Below are 14,662 nucleotides of genomic sequence, written 5' to 3' on the forward strand. Positions count from 1 at the left end.
TGGGGAAAATATAGTGGTCGAGGTGGGGTAGCAGTAACTAGCAACTCTGAGAAAGTAAATCTGGGACACTTGGCGACCTGTGGGGAACAACTGCAGAGCTCAGTGCCCAGAAGTTTGTGGCACAGGGAGGAGGTCTGTTGGATTTCAGTAACTTGGAGACATGCAACCTGGTCGGGAGTGCTTCAGGTCTCCTTCCTTGCATGTTCCAAGCAACTCAACAAAGCATCAACAGGCTGAGATACCAACCACAGAGCCCCTTTCCACTTGATTAAAAGGCTAAAATCTTTTCCATGCAAATACATAGCCCCCAAATACCATATTTTCTTTGTTTTCTCTCTCTCTCCTCCCTGTCTCCTTCCCTCGCTCCCTCCCACCCTCCCGCACTCTCTCTTCCCCCCAGCCCCTCTCCCTCTCCCTACCATTAATTTTAGGTTTTCATGCACTGCAGCACATTGTGGCAATGGTATTTCACAATGGGACTGTTTGAAAGTTACAGAAATCAAAAAAGAAATCAACCAACTAAAAGCAGCCAAACCCGGAGTACTCTGCTCAGCCCCATTTAAAGATTAAGGCCCAGAAGCAAGTAAAGCTGTAGTTCAGAGCGATATTTGCAAATAGCACCTTAAAGCAGTTTACGCTGGAGTGCACAACAAGGGGGAAAGTGATAATACTGAGTTTGGTAGAATGGGATAAAAAAAAACAAAAGAAGCGTGCCACTTGTAAAAGTACAAGTCAAGAAATTGAAGGGGACGGGGCTGTTCATTCAGTCAAGAGGACTCACAAGTAAAAGGCTCCTGAGGCATTAGTGTTGAATTTGGCGCAAAATGCATTGTGTTGTCGTGTAATATGAATGAACATACAATTTCAATCTTCAATAAAGAAAGATCTATTAAAAAATCAACACTTGCAAATTAAGAAAGTTTCTGTCCAGTCATGTTCCAAAAATAGTGAATGCTTTACGAATGTGCGTGTCATCCTTTAGAGCAGGGGCCGATTTAAATTTCCCATTATCATTCCAATATTAGTACATGTGTTGCAGAAGCAAGCGCAAAGGGAGAGTCAATCAAACCATTGATTAGGACCTCTGGTCAAAGGTTTGCCATACCAAATGTCCTTATTTCAGAGGGCAGAAAGTCCAAACACCATTTAGATATCGGGTGGTATGAAATGAAGAGGCAAACAACAACGAATAAGCATTCTTTGCTGCTGTATTGATCTGGCCCTAAAGGGTTTTAGTTTAATGCCAATTATATTTAAAGATATAAAGATTAATGGTCCAGGGTGCTTGCAAAATGAAAACCCCCTCCCCATCACAATGGCTGGGTCATACAAGCCTGAGAGCATCACAATAGACCCAATAGACATGAGAAAAACTCGGTACCTCTGAGTGTATGTGGGCCCATGGCTGTATCAAGGACAAGGCAAAAACAGGAGGTGGCTTAAGGAGTCAGCACCAGAGGCTGTCCGATTGAGCCCTGTAAGCAACAGATGTTGGACCATCCTATAAAGGATTCTGAGGCTGATTTCAATTTTAACTTTGCTGCTGATTTAAGGATTGCTCAACCTTCGACCCACGTCTAGTTTGCTTGGATAAGCCCTGGAAATCTTTTACAGCTTGTACTGGTGGGAGATGATGTGACTTTATCAACTGCAACGGGATATGAGGCATGTGTGCCACAAAAAGCAGGTCTAGGATTTTTTTATAAGAAAGCCGCTTTAAGAAGGGAACTTTGGGCAACCCCACTGAGAGCAAAAGTATTACACAAAAGGTAAGGGGGTCAGTGGGTCAACTGATACAATAAACTAACTCACAGTCAAATGTGCTAAGTCCAAATACTACCTGTTTCTACATTTTCCAGGCTTTTTGTCTCATTTCTTAACAGATCCATTCCTATGTACCTCTGTGCTTTCAACAGAGTTTTCATTGTAATGGAGGGACATGCAGTATGCCTTAAACATGCCTGGGCAGGGAAGACTATGTAAAAGCAAGAGTAGCAGACAGCTTAATAAATCATCAGCAGGACCCTCTAGACCTTCCCCAAAAAACATAACATGATTTCTATGCATGTATGTGCGTTGAACAGCGCAAGTAATTTGGTTAATGTCAGTGGATAAATGTCACTTTCCCACAGCGCAGACAAAATCACTTGTACAGGCCCCTTCTGCAAAAGCATTACCGCTGTAGAAAGCAGTGAAAAGGTGAGGCAGTGTGCAGTCCCCCCACCCCCGACCCTGATCGGCCACGATCGGCCAAGGACCTCTCTATAAGAGCTGAGGGTGGAATTTTTCTGGACCTCAGTAACTTAGGGAGACATGGCTAAAGGGATCCTCAATCAACGGCCCAGCTTTTGCTCTGTGGCCTGTCCGAATATGTCTGTTCTCCAAATTACCTGCCGCTGCCCAGGTGTCAGATGGTGAGATGGAATGACCTCCCAGGAAGCATACTGGCAGATGATTTGCATAGGCACACCCCCTCTCCCTCTCTCTTAGCCCTGCTTACTCCACAGTAGCAAGTATCTGGGGAAAATATAGTGGTCGAGGTGGGGTAGCAGTAACTAGCAACTCTGAGAAAGTAAATCTGGGACACTTGGCGACCTGTGGGGAACAACTGCAGAGCTCAGTGCCCAGAAGTTTGTGGCACAGGGAGGAGGTCTGTTGGATTTCAGTAACTTGGAGACATGCAACCTGGTCGGGAGTGCTTCAGGTCTCCTTCCTTGCATGTTCCAAGCAACTCAACAAAGCATCAACAGGCTGAGATACCAACCACAGAGCCCCTTTCCACTTGATTAAAAGGCTAAAATCTTTTCCATGCAAATACATAGCCCCCAAATACCATATTTTCTTTGTTTTCTCTCTCTCTCCTCCCTGTCTCCTTCCCTCGCTCCCTCCCACCCTCCCGCACTCTCTCTTCCCCCCAGCCCCTCTCCCTCTCCCTACCATTAATTTTAAGTTTTCATGCACTGCAGCACATTGTGGCAATGGTATTTCACAATGGGACTGTTTGAAAGTTACAGAAATCAAAAAAGAAATCAACCAACTAAAAGCAGCCAAACCCGGAGTACTCTGCTCAGCCCCATTTAAAGATTAAGGCCCAGAAGCAAGTAAAGCTGTAGTTCAGAGCGATATTTGCAAATAGCACCTTAAAGCAGTTTACGCTGGAGTGCACAACAAGGGGGAAAGTGATAATACTGAGTTTGGTAGAATGGGATAAAAAAAAACAAAAGAAGCGTGCCACTTGTAAAAGTACAAGTCAAGAAATTGAAGGGGACGGGGCTGTTCATTCAGTCAAGAGGACTCACAAGTAAAAGGCTCCTGAGGCATTAGTGTTGAATTTGGCGCAAAATGCATTGTGTTGTCGTGTAATATGAATGAACATACAATTTCAATCTTCAATAAAGAAAGATCTATTAAAAAATCAACACTTGCAAATTAAGAAAGTTTCTGTCCAGTCATGTTCCAAAAATAGTGAATGCTTTACGAATGTGCGTGTCATCCTTTAGAGCAGGGGCCGATTTAAATTTCCCATTATCATTCCAATATTAGTACATGTGTTGCAGAAGCAAGCGCAAAGGGAGAGTCAATCAAACCATTGATTAGGACCTCTGGTCAAAGGTTTGCCATACCAAATGTCCTTATTTCAGAGGGCAGAAAGTCCAAACACCATTTAGATATCGGGTGGTATGAAATGAAGAGGCAAACAACAACGAATAAGCATTCTTTGCTGCTGTATTGATCTGGCCCTAAAGGGTTTTAGTTTAATGCCAATTATATTTAAAGATATAAAGATTAATGGTCCAGGGTGCTTGCAAAATGAAAACCCCCTCCCCATCACAATGGCTGGGTCATACAAGCCTGAGAGCATCACAATAGACCCAATAGACATGAGAAAAACTCGGTACCTCTGAGTGTATGTGGGCCCATGGCTGTATCAAGGACAAGGCAAAAACAGGAGGTGGCTTAAGGAGTCAGCACCAGAGGCTGTCCGATTGAGCCCTGTAAGCAACAGATGTTGGACCATCCTATAAAGGATTCTGAGGCTGATTTCAATTTTAACTTTGCTGCTGATTTAAGGATTGCTCAACCTTCGACCCACGTCTAGTTTGCTTGGATAAGCCCTGGAAATCTTTTACAGCTTGTACTGGTGGGAGATGATGTGACTTTATCAACTGCAACGGGATATGAGGCATGTGTGCCACAAAAAGCAGGTCTAGGATTTTTTTATAAGAAAGCCGCTTTAAGAAGGGAACTTTGGGCAACCCCACTGAGAGCAAAAGTATTACACAAAAGGTAAGGGGGTCAGTGGGTCAACTGATACAATAAACTAACTCACAGTCAAATGTGCTAAGTCCAAATACTACCTGTTTCTACATTTTCCAGGCTTTTTGTCTCATTTCTTAACAGATCCATTCCTATGTACCTCTGTGCTTTCAACAGAGTTTTCATTGTAATGGAGGGACATGCAGTATGCCTTAAACATGCCTGGGCAGGGAAGACTATGTAAAAGCAAGAGTAGCAGACAGCTTAATAAATCATCAGCAGGACCCTCTAGACCTTCCCCAAAAAACATAACATGATTTCTATGCATGTATGTGCGTTGAACAGCGCAAGTAATTTGGTTAATGTCAGTGGATAAATGTCACTTTCCCACAGCGCAGACAAAATCACTTGTACAGGCCCCTTCTGCAAAAGCATTACCGCTGTAGAAAGCAGTGAAAAGGTGAGGCAGTGTGCAGTCCCCCCACCCCCGACCCTGATCGGCCACGATCGGCCACGATCGGCCAAGGACCTCTCTATAAGAGCTGAGGGTGGAATTTTTCTGGACCTCAGTAACTTAGGGAGACATGGCTAAAGGGATCCTCAATCAACGGCCCAGCTTTTGCTCTGTGGCCTGTCCGAATATGTCTGTTCTCCAAATTACCTGCCGCTGCCCAGGTGTCAGATGGTGAGATGGAATGACCTCCCAGGAAGCATACTGGCAGATGATTTGCATAGGCACACCCCCTCTCCCTCTCTCTTAGCCCTGCTTACTCCACAGTAGCAAGTATCTGGGGAAAATATAGTGGTCGAGGTGGGGTAGCAGTAACTAGCAACTCTGAGAAAGTAAATCTGGGACACTTGGCGACCTGTGGGGAACAACTGCAGAGCTCAGTGCCCAGAAGTTTGTGGCACAGGGAGGAGGTCTGTTGGATTTCAGTAACTTGGAGACATGCAACCTGGTCGGGAGTGCTTCAGGTCTCCTTCCTTGCATGTTCCAAGCAACTCAACAAAGCATCAACAGGCTGAGATACCAACCACAGAGCCTCTTTCCACTTGATTAAAAGGCTAAAATCTTTTCCATGCAAATACATAGCCCCCAAATACCATATTTTCTTTGTTTTCTCTCTCTCTCCTCCCTGTCTCCTTCCCTCGCTCCCTCCCACCCTCCCGCACTCTCTCTTCCCCCCAGCCCCTCTCCCTCTCCCTACCATTAATTTTAAGTTTTCATGCACTGCAGCACATTGTGGCAATGGTATTTCACAATGGGACTGTTTGAAAGTTACAGAAATCAAAAAAGAAATCAACCAACTAAAAGCAGCCAAACCCGGAGTACTCTGCTCAGCCCCATTTAAAGATTAAGGCCCAGAAGCAAGTAAAGCTGTAGTTCAGAGCGATATTTGCAAATAGCACCTTAAAGCAGTTTACGCTGGAGTGCACAACAAGGGGGAAAGTGATAATACTGAGTTTGGTAGAATGGGATAAAAAAAAACAAAAGAAGCGTGCCACTTGTAAAAGTACAAGTCAAGAAATTGAAGGGGACGGGGCTGTTCATTCAGTCAAGAGGACTCACAAGTAAAAGGCTCCTGAGGCATTAGTGTTGAATTTGGCGCAAAATGCATTGTGTTGTCGTGTAATATGAATGAACATACAATTTCAATCTTCAATAAAGAAAGATCTATTAAAAAATCAACACTTGCAAATTAAGAAAGTTTCTGTCCAGTCATGTTCCAAAAATAGTGAATGCTTTACGAATGTGCGTGTCATCCTTTAGAGCAGGGGCCGATTTAAATTTCCCATTATCATTCCAATATTAGTACATGTGTTGCAGAAGCAAGCGCAAAGGGAGAGTCAATCAAACCATTGATTAGGACCTCTGGTCAAAGGTTTGCCATACCAAATGTCCTTATTTCAGAGGGCAGAAAGTCCAAACACCATTTAGATATCGGGTGGTATGAAATGAAGAGGCAAACAACAACGAATAAGCATTCTTTGCTGCTGTATTGATCTGGCCCTAAAGGGTTTTAGTTTAATGCCAATTATATTTAAAGATATAAAGATTAATGGTCCAGGGTGCTTGCAAAATGAAAACCCCCTCCCCATCACAATGGCTGGGTCATACAAGCCTGAGAGCATCACAATAGACCCAATAGACATGAGAAAAACTCGGTACCTCTGAGTGTATGTGGGCCCATGGCTGTATCAAGGACAAGGCAAAAACAGGAGGTGGCTTAAGGAGTCAGCACCAGAGGCTGTCCGATTGAGCCCTGTAAGCAACAGATGTTGGACCATCCTATAAAGGATTCTGAGGCTGATTTCAATTTTAACTTTGCTGCTGATTTAAGGATTGCTCAACCTTCGACCCACGTCTAGTTTGCTTGGATAAGCCCTGGAAATCTTTTACAGCTTGTACTGGTGGGAGATGATGTGACTTTATCAACTGCAACGGGATATGAGGCATGTGTGCCACAAAAAGCAGGTCTAGGATTTTTTTATAAGAAAGCCGCTTTAAGAAGGGAACTTTGGGCAACCCCACTGAGAGCAAAAGTATTACACAAAAGGTAAGGGGGTCAGTGGGTCAACTGATACAATAAACTAACTCACAGTCAAATGTGCTAAGTCCAAATACTACCTGTTTCTACATTTTCCAGGCTTTTTGTCTCATTTCTTAACAGATCCATTCCTATGTACCTCTGTGCTTTCAACAGAGTTTTCATTGTAATGGAGGGACATGCAGTATGCCTTAAACATGCCTGGGCAGGGAAGACTATGTAAAAGCAAGAGTAGCAGACAGCTTAATAAATCATCAGCAGGACCCTCTAGACCTTCCCCAAAAAACATAACATGATTTCTATGCATGTATGTGCGTTGAACAGCGCAAGTAATTTGGTTAATGTCAGTGGATAAATGTCACTTTCCCACAGCGCAGACAAAATCACTTGTACAGGCCCCTTCTGCAAAAGCATTACCGCTGTAGAAAGCAGTGAAAAGGTGAGGCAGTGTGCAGTCCCCCCACCCCCGACCCTGATCGGCCACGATCGGCCAAGGACCTCTCTATAAGAGCTGAGGGTGGAATTTTTCTGGACCTCAGTAACTTAGGGAGACATGGCTAAAGGGATCCTCAATCAACGGCCCAGCTTTTGCTCTGTGGCCTGTCCGAATATGTCTGTTCTCCAAATTACCTGCCGCTGCCCAGGTGTCAGATGGTGAGATGGAATGACCTCCCAGGAAGCATACTGGCAGATGATTTGCATAGGCACACCCCCTCTCCCTCTCTCTTAGCCCTGCTTACTCCACAGTAGCAAGTATCTGGGGAAAATATAGTGGTCGAGGTGGGGTAGCAGTAACTAGCAACTCTGAGAAAGTAAATCTGGGACACTTGGCGACCTGTGGGGAACAACTGCAGAGCTCAGTGCCCAGAAGTTTGTGGCACAGGGAGGAGGTCTGTTGGATTTCAGTAACTTGGAGACATGCAACCTGGTCGGGAGTGCTTCAGGTCTCCTTCCTTGCATGTTCCAAGCAACTCAACAAAGCATCAACAGGCTGAGATACCAACCACAGAGCCCCTTTCCACTTGATTAAAAGGCTAAAATCTTTTCCATGCAAATACATAGCCCCCAAATACCATATTTTCTTTGTTTTCTCTCTCTCTCCTCCCTGTCTCCTTCCCTCGCTCCCTCCCACCCTCCCGCACTCTCTCTTCCCCCCAGCCCCTCTCCCTCTCCCTACCATTAATTTTAGGTTTTCATGCACTGCAGCACATTGTGGCAATGGTATTTCACAATGGGACTGTTTGAAAGTTACAGAAATCAAAAAAGAAATCAACCAACTAAAAGCAGCCAAACCCGGAGTACTCTGCTCAGCCCCATTTAAAGATTAAGGCCCAGAAGCAAGTAAAGCTGTAGTTCAGAGCGATATTTGCAAATAGCACCTTAAAGCAGTTTACGCTGGAGTGCACAACAAGGGGGAAAGTGATAATACTGAGTTTGGTAGAATGGGATAAAAAAAAACAAAAGAAGCGTGCCACTTGTAAAAGTACAAGTCAAGAAATTGAAGGGGACGGGGCTGTTCATTCAGTCAAGAGGACTCACAAGTAAAAGGCTCCTGAGGCATTAGTGTTGAATTTGGCGCAAAATGCATTGTGTTGTCGTGTAATATGAATGAACATACAATTTCAATCTTCAATAAAGAAAGATCTATTAAAAAATCAACACTTGCAAATTAAGAAAGTTTCTGTCCAGTCATGTTCCAAAAATAGTGAATGCTTTACGAATGTGCGTGTCATCCTTTAGAGCAGGGGCCGATTTAAATTTCCCATTATCATTCCAATATTAGTACATGTGTTGCAGAAGCAAGCGCAAAGGGAGAGTCAATCAAACCATTGATTAGGACCTCTGGTCAAAGGTTTGCCATACCAAATGTCCTTATTTCAGAGGGCAGAAAGTCCAAACACCATTTAGATATCGGGTGGTATGAAATGAAGAGGCAAACAACAACGAATAAGCATTCTTTGCTGCTGTATTGATCTGGCCCTAAAGGGTTTTAGTTTAATGCCAATTATATTTAAAGATATAAAGATTAATGGTCCAGGGTGCTTGCAAAATGAAAACCCCCTCCCCATCACAATGGCTGGGTCATACAAGCCTGAGAGCATCACAATAGACCCAATAGACATGAGAAAAACTCGGTACCTCTGAGTGTATGTGGGCCCATGGCTGTATCAAGGACAAGGCAAAAACAGGAGGTGGCTTAAGGAGTCAGCACCAGAGGCTGTCCGATTGAGCCCTGTAAGCAACAGATGTTGGACCATCCTATAAAGGATTCTGAGGCTGATTTCAATTTTAACTTTGCTGCTGATTTAAGGATTGCTCAACCTTCGACCCACGTCTAGTTTGCTTGGATAAGCCCTGGAAATCTTTTACAGCTTGTACTGGTGGGAGATGATGTGACTTTATCAACTGCAACGGGATATGAGGCATGTGTGCCACAAAAAGCAGGTCTAGGATTTTTTTATAAGAAAGCCGCTTTAAGAAGGGAACTTTGGGCAACCCCACTGAGAGCAAAAGTATTACACAAAAGGTAAGGGGGTCAGTGGGTCAACTGATACAATAAACTAACTCACAGTCAAATGTGCTAAGTCCAAATACTACCTGTTTCTACATTTTCCAGGCTTTTTGTCTCATTTCTTAACAGATCCATTCCTATGTACCTCTGTGCTTTCAACAGAGTTTTCATTGTAAGGGAGGGACATACAGTATACCTTAAACATTCCTGGGCAGGGAAGACTCTATGTAAAAGCAAGAGTAGCAGACAGCTTAAAAGAATCATCAGCAGGACCCTCTAGACCTTCCCCAAAAAACATAACATTATTTCTCTGCATGCATGTGCGTTGAACAGCGCAAGTAGTTTGGTTAATGTCAGTGGATAAATGTCACTTTCCCACAGCGCAGAACAAAATCACTTGTACAGGCCCCTTCTGCAAAAGCATTACCACTGTAGAAAGCAGTGAAGGTGAGGCAGTGTGCAGTCACCTCCGACACTTCCCTCCTCTGATCGGCCACGATCGGCCAAGGACCTCTCTATGAGAGCTGAGGGTGGAATTTTCTGGACCTCTGTAACTTAGGGAGACATGGCAAAAGGGATCCTCAATCAACAGCTCAGCCTTTGCTTTGTGGCCTGTCCGTATATATCTGTTCTCCAAATTACCTGCCGCTGCCCAGGTGTCAGCTGGTGAGATGGAATGACCTCCCAGGTAGGATCCTGGCAGATGATTTGCATAGGCAAACCCCCTCGCTCTCTTTCTTACCCCTGCTTACTCCACAGTAGCAAGTATCTGGGCAAAATATAGTGGTCGAGGTAGGGTAGCAGTAACTAGCAACTCTGAGAAAGTAAATCTGGGGAGCTTGGCGACTTGTGGGGAACAACTGCAGAGCTCATCTCCCAGAACTTTGTGGCACGGGGAGAAGGTCTGTGGGATTTCAGTAACTTGGAGACATGCGACCTGGTCGGGAGTGCTTCAGGTCTCCTTCCTTGCATGTTCCAAGCAACTCAACAAAGCATCAACAGGCTGCCATGCCAGCCACAGAGCCCCTTTCCACATGATTAAAAGCCTAAAATCTTTTCCATGCAAACACATAGCCACCGAAAACCATATTTTCTTTGTTTTCTCTCTCTCTGTCTCTCTCTCCTCCCTCCCTCCCCCATAACCCCCCCCTCCCTACCATTCATTTTAAGTTTTCCTGCACTGCAGCACATTGTGACAATGGTATTTCACAATGGGACTGTTTGAAAGTTACAGAAATAAAAAAAGAATTAACCAACTAAAAGCAGCCAAATCCGGAGTACACTGCTAAGCCACAATTAAAGATTAAGGCCTAGAAGCAAGTAAAGCTGTAGTTCAGAGCGATGTTTGCAAATAGCTCCTTAAAGCAGTTGACGCTGGAGTGCACAACAAGAGGAAAAGTGATAATACTGAGTTTGGTAGAATGGGATAAAAAACAAAAGCAGCGTGCCACTTCTAAAAGTACAAGTCAAGAAATTGAAGGAGATGGGGCTGTTCATTCAGTCAATAGGACTCACAAGTAAAAGTCTCCCGAGGCATTAGTGTTGAATTTGGCCCAAAATGTATTGTGTTGTCGTGTATTATGTATGAAAATACAATTTCAATCTTCATTAAAAAAAGATGTATTAAAAAATAAATACTTGCAGATTAAGAAAGTTTCTGTCCTGTCGTGTGCCAAAAATAGTGAATGCTTTACGAATGTGCGTGTCATCCTTTGAAGCAGGGGCCAATTCTATTTTCCCATTTTCATTCCAATATTAGTACATGTTTTGCTGAGGTACATAGGAATGGATCTGTTAAGAAATGAAACCAAAAGCCTGGAAAAATGTTGAAACAGGTAGGATTTGGACTTACAATAAACGGACTCACAGTCAGATGTGCTATCCCTTGACCCACTGACCCGCTTACCTTTTGTGTAATCCTTTTGCTCTCAGCAGTGTTGTCCAAAGTTCCCTACTTAAAGAGACTTTCTTATAAAAAAAGATCCTAGACATGTTTTTTATGGCCCACATGCCTCATATCCCGTTGCTCTTGATAAACTCACATCATCTCCCACCAATACAAGCTGTAAAAGATGTCAAGGGCATAGCCAAGGAAATTAGACGTGGGCCGAAGGTTGAGCAATCCTTAAATCAGCAGCAAAAATAACATTGAAATCAGCTTCAGAATCTCTTAAAGGATGGGCCAACACTGGTTGCTTGCAGGGCGCAATCGGGCTGACGCCTTAAGGCAAGCGCAAAGGGAGAGCCAACCAAACCATTGATTAGGACCTCTGGACTTTCTGCTCTTTAACATAAGGACATTTGATATGGCAAACGTTTGACCAAACACCATTTAGATGTCGGATGGTATGGAATTAAGCGGCAAACAGCAATACATCAGCATTCTTTGCTGCTTTATTGATCTGGTCCTAAAGGGTTTGGTTTAATGCCAATTATATTTAAAGATAAAAAGATTCATGCTCAACGGTGCTTGCAAATCGACACCCCTCTCCCCATCACGATGGCTGGGTGATGCAAGAGTGAGAGCATCACAGCAGACCCAGAGACATGAGAAACACTCTGTACCTCTGAGTGCATGTGGGCCCATGGCTGGATCAAGGACAAGGCAAGAATAGGAGATGGCTTAAGGTGTCAGGACCCAGGCTGCCCCATTGCGCACTGCCAGCAACAGATGTTGGACCATCCTTTAAGAGATTCTGAGGCTTATTTCAATGTTAACTTTGCTGCTGATTAAAGGATTGCTCAACCTTCGACCCGCGTCTAGTTTGCTTGGCTAAGCCCTGAAAATCTTTTACAGCTTGTATTGGTGGGAGATGATGTGAGTTTATCAAGAGCAACGGGATATGAGGCATGTGTGCCACAAAATGCAGGTCTATGATCTTTTATTTGAAAGCCACTTTGGAAAACCCTACTGAGAACAAAAGGATTACACAAAAGGAAAGGGGGTCAGGGGGGCAAGGGATAGCACATCTGAATGTGAGTCAGTTAATTGTAAGTCCAAATCCTACGCGTTTCGACATTTTTCCAGGCTTTTTGTTTCAGTTCTTAACAGATCCATTCCTATGTACCTCTGTGCTTTCAACAGAGTTTTCATTGTAATGGAGGGACATGCAGTATGCCTTAAACATGCCTGGGCAGGGAAGACTATGTAAAAGCAAGAGTAGCAGACAGCTTAATAAATCATCAGCAGGACCCTCTAGACCTTCCCCAAAAAACATAACATGATTTCTATGCATGTATGTGCGTTGAACAGCGCAAGTAATTTGGTTAATGTCAGTGGATAAATGTCACTTTCCCACAGCGCAGACAAAATCACTTGTACAGGCCCCTTCTGCAAAAGCATTACCGCTGTAGAAAGCAGTGAAAAGGTGAGGCAGTGTGCAGTCCCCCCACCCCCGACCCTGATCGGCCACGATCGGCCAAGGACCTCTCTATAAGAGCTGAGGGTGGAATTTTTCTGGACCTCAGTAACTTAGGGAGACATGGCTAAAGGGATCCTCAATCAACGGCCCAGCTTTTGCTCTGTGGCCTGTCCGAATATGTCTGTTCTCCAAATTACCTGCCGCTGCCCAGGTGTCAGATGGTGAGATGGAATGACCTCCCAGGAAGCATACTGGCAGATGATTTGCATAGGCACACCCCCTCTCCCTCTCTCTTAGCCCTGCTTACTCCACAGTAGCAAGTATCTGGGGAAAATATAGTGGTCGAGGTGGGGTAGCAGTAACTAGCAACTCTGAGAAAGTAAATCTGGGACACTTGGCGACCTGTGGGGAACAACTGCAGAGCTCAGTGCCCAGAAGTTTGTGGCACAGGGAGGAGGTCTGTTGGATTTCAGTAACTTGGAGACATGCAACCTGGTCGGGAGTGCTTCAGGTCTCCTTCCTTGCATGTTCCAAGCAACTCAACAAAGCATCAACAGGCTGAGATACCAACCACAGAGCCCCTTTCCACTTGATTAAAAGGCTAAAATCTTTTCCATGCAAATACATAGCCCCCAAATACCATATTTTCTTTGTTTTCTCTCTCTCTCCTCCCTGTCTCCTTCCCTCGCTCCCTCCCACCCTCCCGCACTCTCTCTTCCCCCCAGCCCCTCTCCCTCTCCCTACCATTAATTTTAAGTTTTCATGCACTGCAGCACATTGTGGCAATGGTATTTCACAATGGGACTGTTTGAAAGTTACAGAAATCAAAAAAGAAATCAACCAACTAAAAGCAGCCAAACCCGGAGTACTCTGCTCAGCCCCATTTAAAGATTAAGGCCCAGAAGCAAGTAAAGCTGTAGTTCAGAGCGATATTTGCAAATAGCACCTTAAAGCAGTTTACGCTGGAGTGCACAACAAGGGGGAAAGTGATAATACTGAGTTTGGTAGAATGGGATAAAAAAAAACAAAAGAAGCGTGCCACTTGTAAAAGTACAAGTCAAGAAATTGAAGGGGACGGGGCTGTTCATTCAGTCAAGAGGACTCACAAGTAAAAGGCTCCTGAGGCATTAGTGTTGAATTTGGCGCAAAATGCATTGTGTTGTCGTGTAATATGAATGAACATACAATTTCAATCTTCAATAAAGAAAGATCTATTAAAAAATCAACACTTGCAAATTAAGAAAGTTTCTGTCCAGTCATGTTCCAAAAATAGTGAATGCTTTACGAATGTGCGTGTCATCCTTTAGAGCAGGGGCCGATTTAAATTTCCCATTATCATTCCAATATTAGTACATGTGTTGCAGAAGCAAGCGCAAAGGGAGAGTCAATCAAACCATTGATTAGGACCTCTGGTCAAAGGTTTGCCATACCAAATGTCCTTATTTCAGAGGGCAGAAAGTCCAAACACCATTTAGATATCGGGTGGTATGAAATGAAGAGGCAAACAACAACGAATAAGCATTCTTTGCTGCTGTATTGATCTGGCCCTAAAGGGTTTTAGTTTAATGCCAATTATATTTAAAGATATAAAGATTAATGGTCCAGGGTGCTTGCAAAATGAAAACCCCCTCCCCATCACAATGGCTGGGTCATACAAGCCTGAGAGCATCACAATAGACCCAATAGACATGAGAAAAACTCGGTACCTCTGAGTGTATGTGGGCCCATGGCTGTATCAAGGACAAGGCAAAAACAGGAGGTGGCTTAAGGAGTCAGCACCAGAGGCTGTCCGATTGAGCCCTGTAAGCAACAGATGTTGGACCATCCTATAAAGGATTCTGAGGCTGATTTCAATTTTAACTTTGCTGCTGATTTAAGGATTGCTCAACCTTCGACCCACGTCTAGTTTGCTTGGATAAGCCCTGGAAATCTTTTACAGCTTGTACTGGTGGGAGATGATGTGACTTTATCAACTGCAACGG

The 14,662-nt window shown here is 44.1% G+C and overlaps 5 non-coding genes across 5 annotated transcripts; all 5 read right to left on the bottom strand.

Moving 5' to 3' along the window:
- Window positions 1-940: 940 nt before the first annotated feature.
- LOC138565294 (U6 spliceosomal RNA) lies at window positions 941-1,047 on the bottom strand. The gene has a single exon (XR_011301186.1). It is a non-coding gene; the product is annotated as a U6 spliceosomal RNA (small nuclear RNA).
- Window positions 1,048-3,458: 2,411 nt separating this feature from the next.
- Window positions 3,459-3,565, bottom strand: LOC138565295 (U6 spliceosomal RNA). Its single transcript, XR_011301187.1, has one exon. It is a non-coding gene; the product is annotated as a U6 spliceosomal RNA (small nuclear RNA).
- Window positions 3,566-5,986: 2,421 nt separating this feature from the next.
- Window positions 5,987-6,093, bottom strand: LOC138565296 (U6 spliceosomal RNA). The gene has a single exon (XR_011301188.1). It is a non-coding gene; the product is annotated as a U6 spliceosomal RNA (small nuclear RNA).
- A 2,411-nt stretch (window positions 6,094-8,504) lies between these two features.
- LOC138565297 (U6 spliceosomal RNA) lies at window positions 8,505-8,611 on the bottom strand. Its single transcript, XR_011301189.1, has one exon. It is a non-coding gene; the product is annotated as a U6 spliceosomal RNA (small nuclear RNA).
- Window positions 8,612-13,945: 5,334 nt separating this feature from the next.
- On the bottom strand, window positions 13,946-14,052 carry LOC138565299 (U6 spliceosomal RNA). The gene has a single exon (XR_011301191.1). It is a non-coding gene; the product is annotated as a U6 spliceosomal RNA (small nuclear RNA).
- Between the last annotated feature and the right edge of the window lie 610 nt (window positions 14,053-14,662).

The sequence above is a fragment of the Ambystoma mexicanum genome, chromosome 1q, assembly GCF_040938575.1.
Source record: "Ambystoma mexicanum isolate Mex_15411 chromosome 1q, UKY_AmexF1_1, whole genome shotgun sequence".
In the NCBI taxonomy this organism is placed as follows: domain Eukaryota; kingdom Metazoa; phylum Chordata; class Amphibia; order Caudata; family Ambystomatidae; genus Ambystoma; species Ambystoma mexicanum.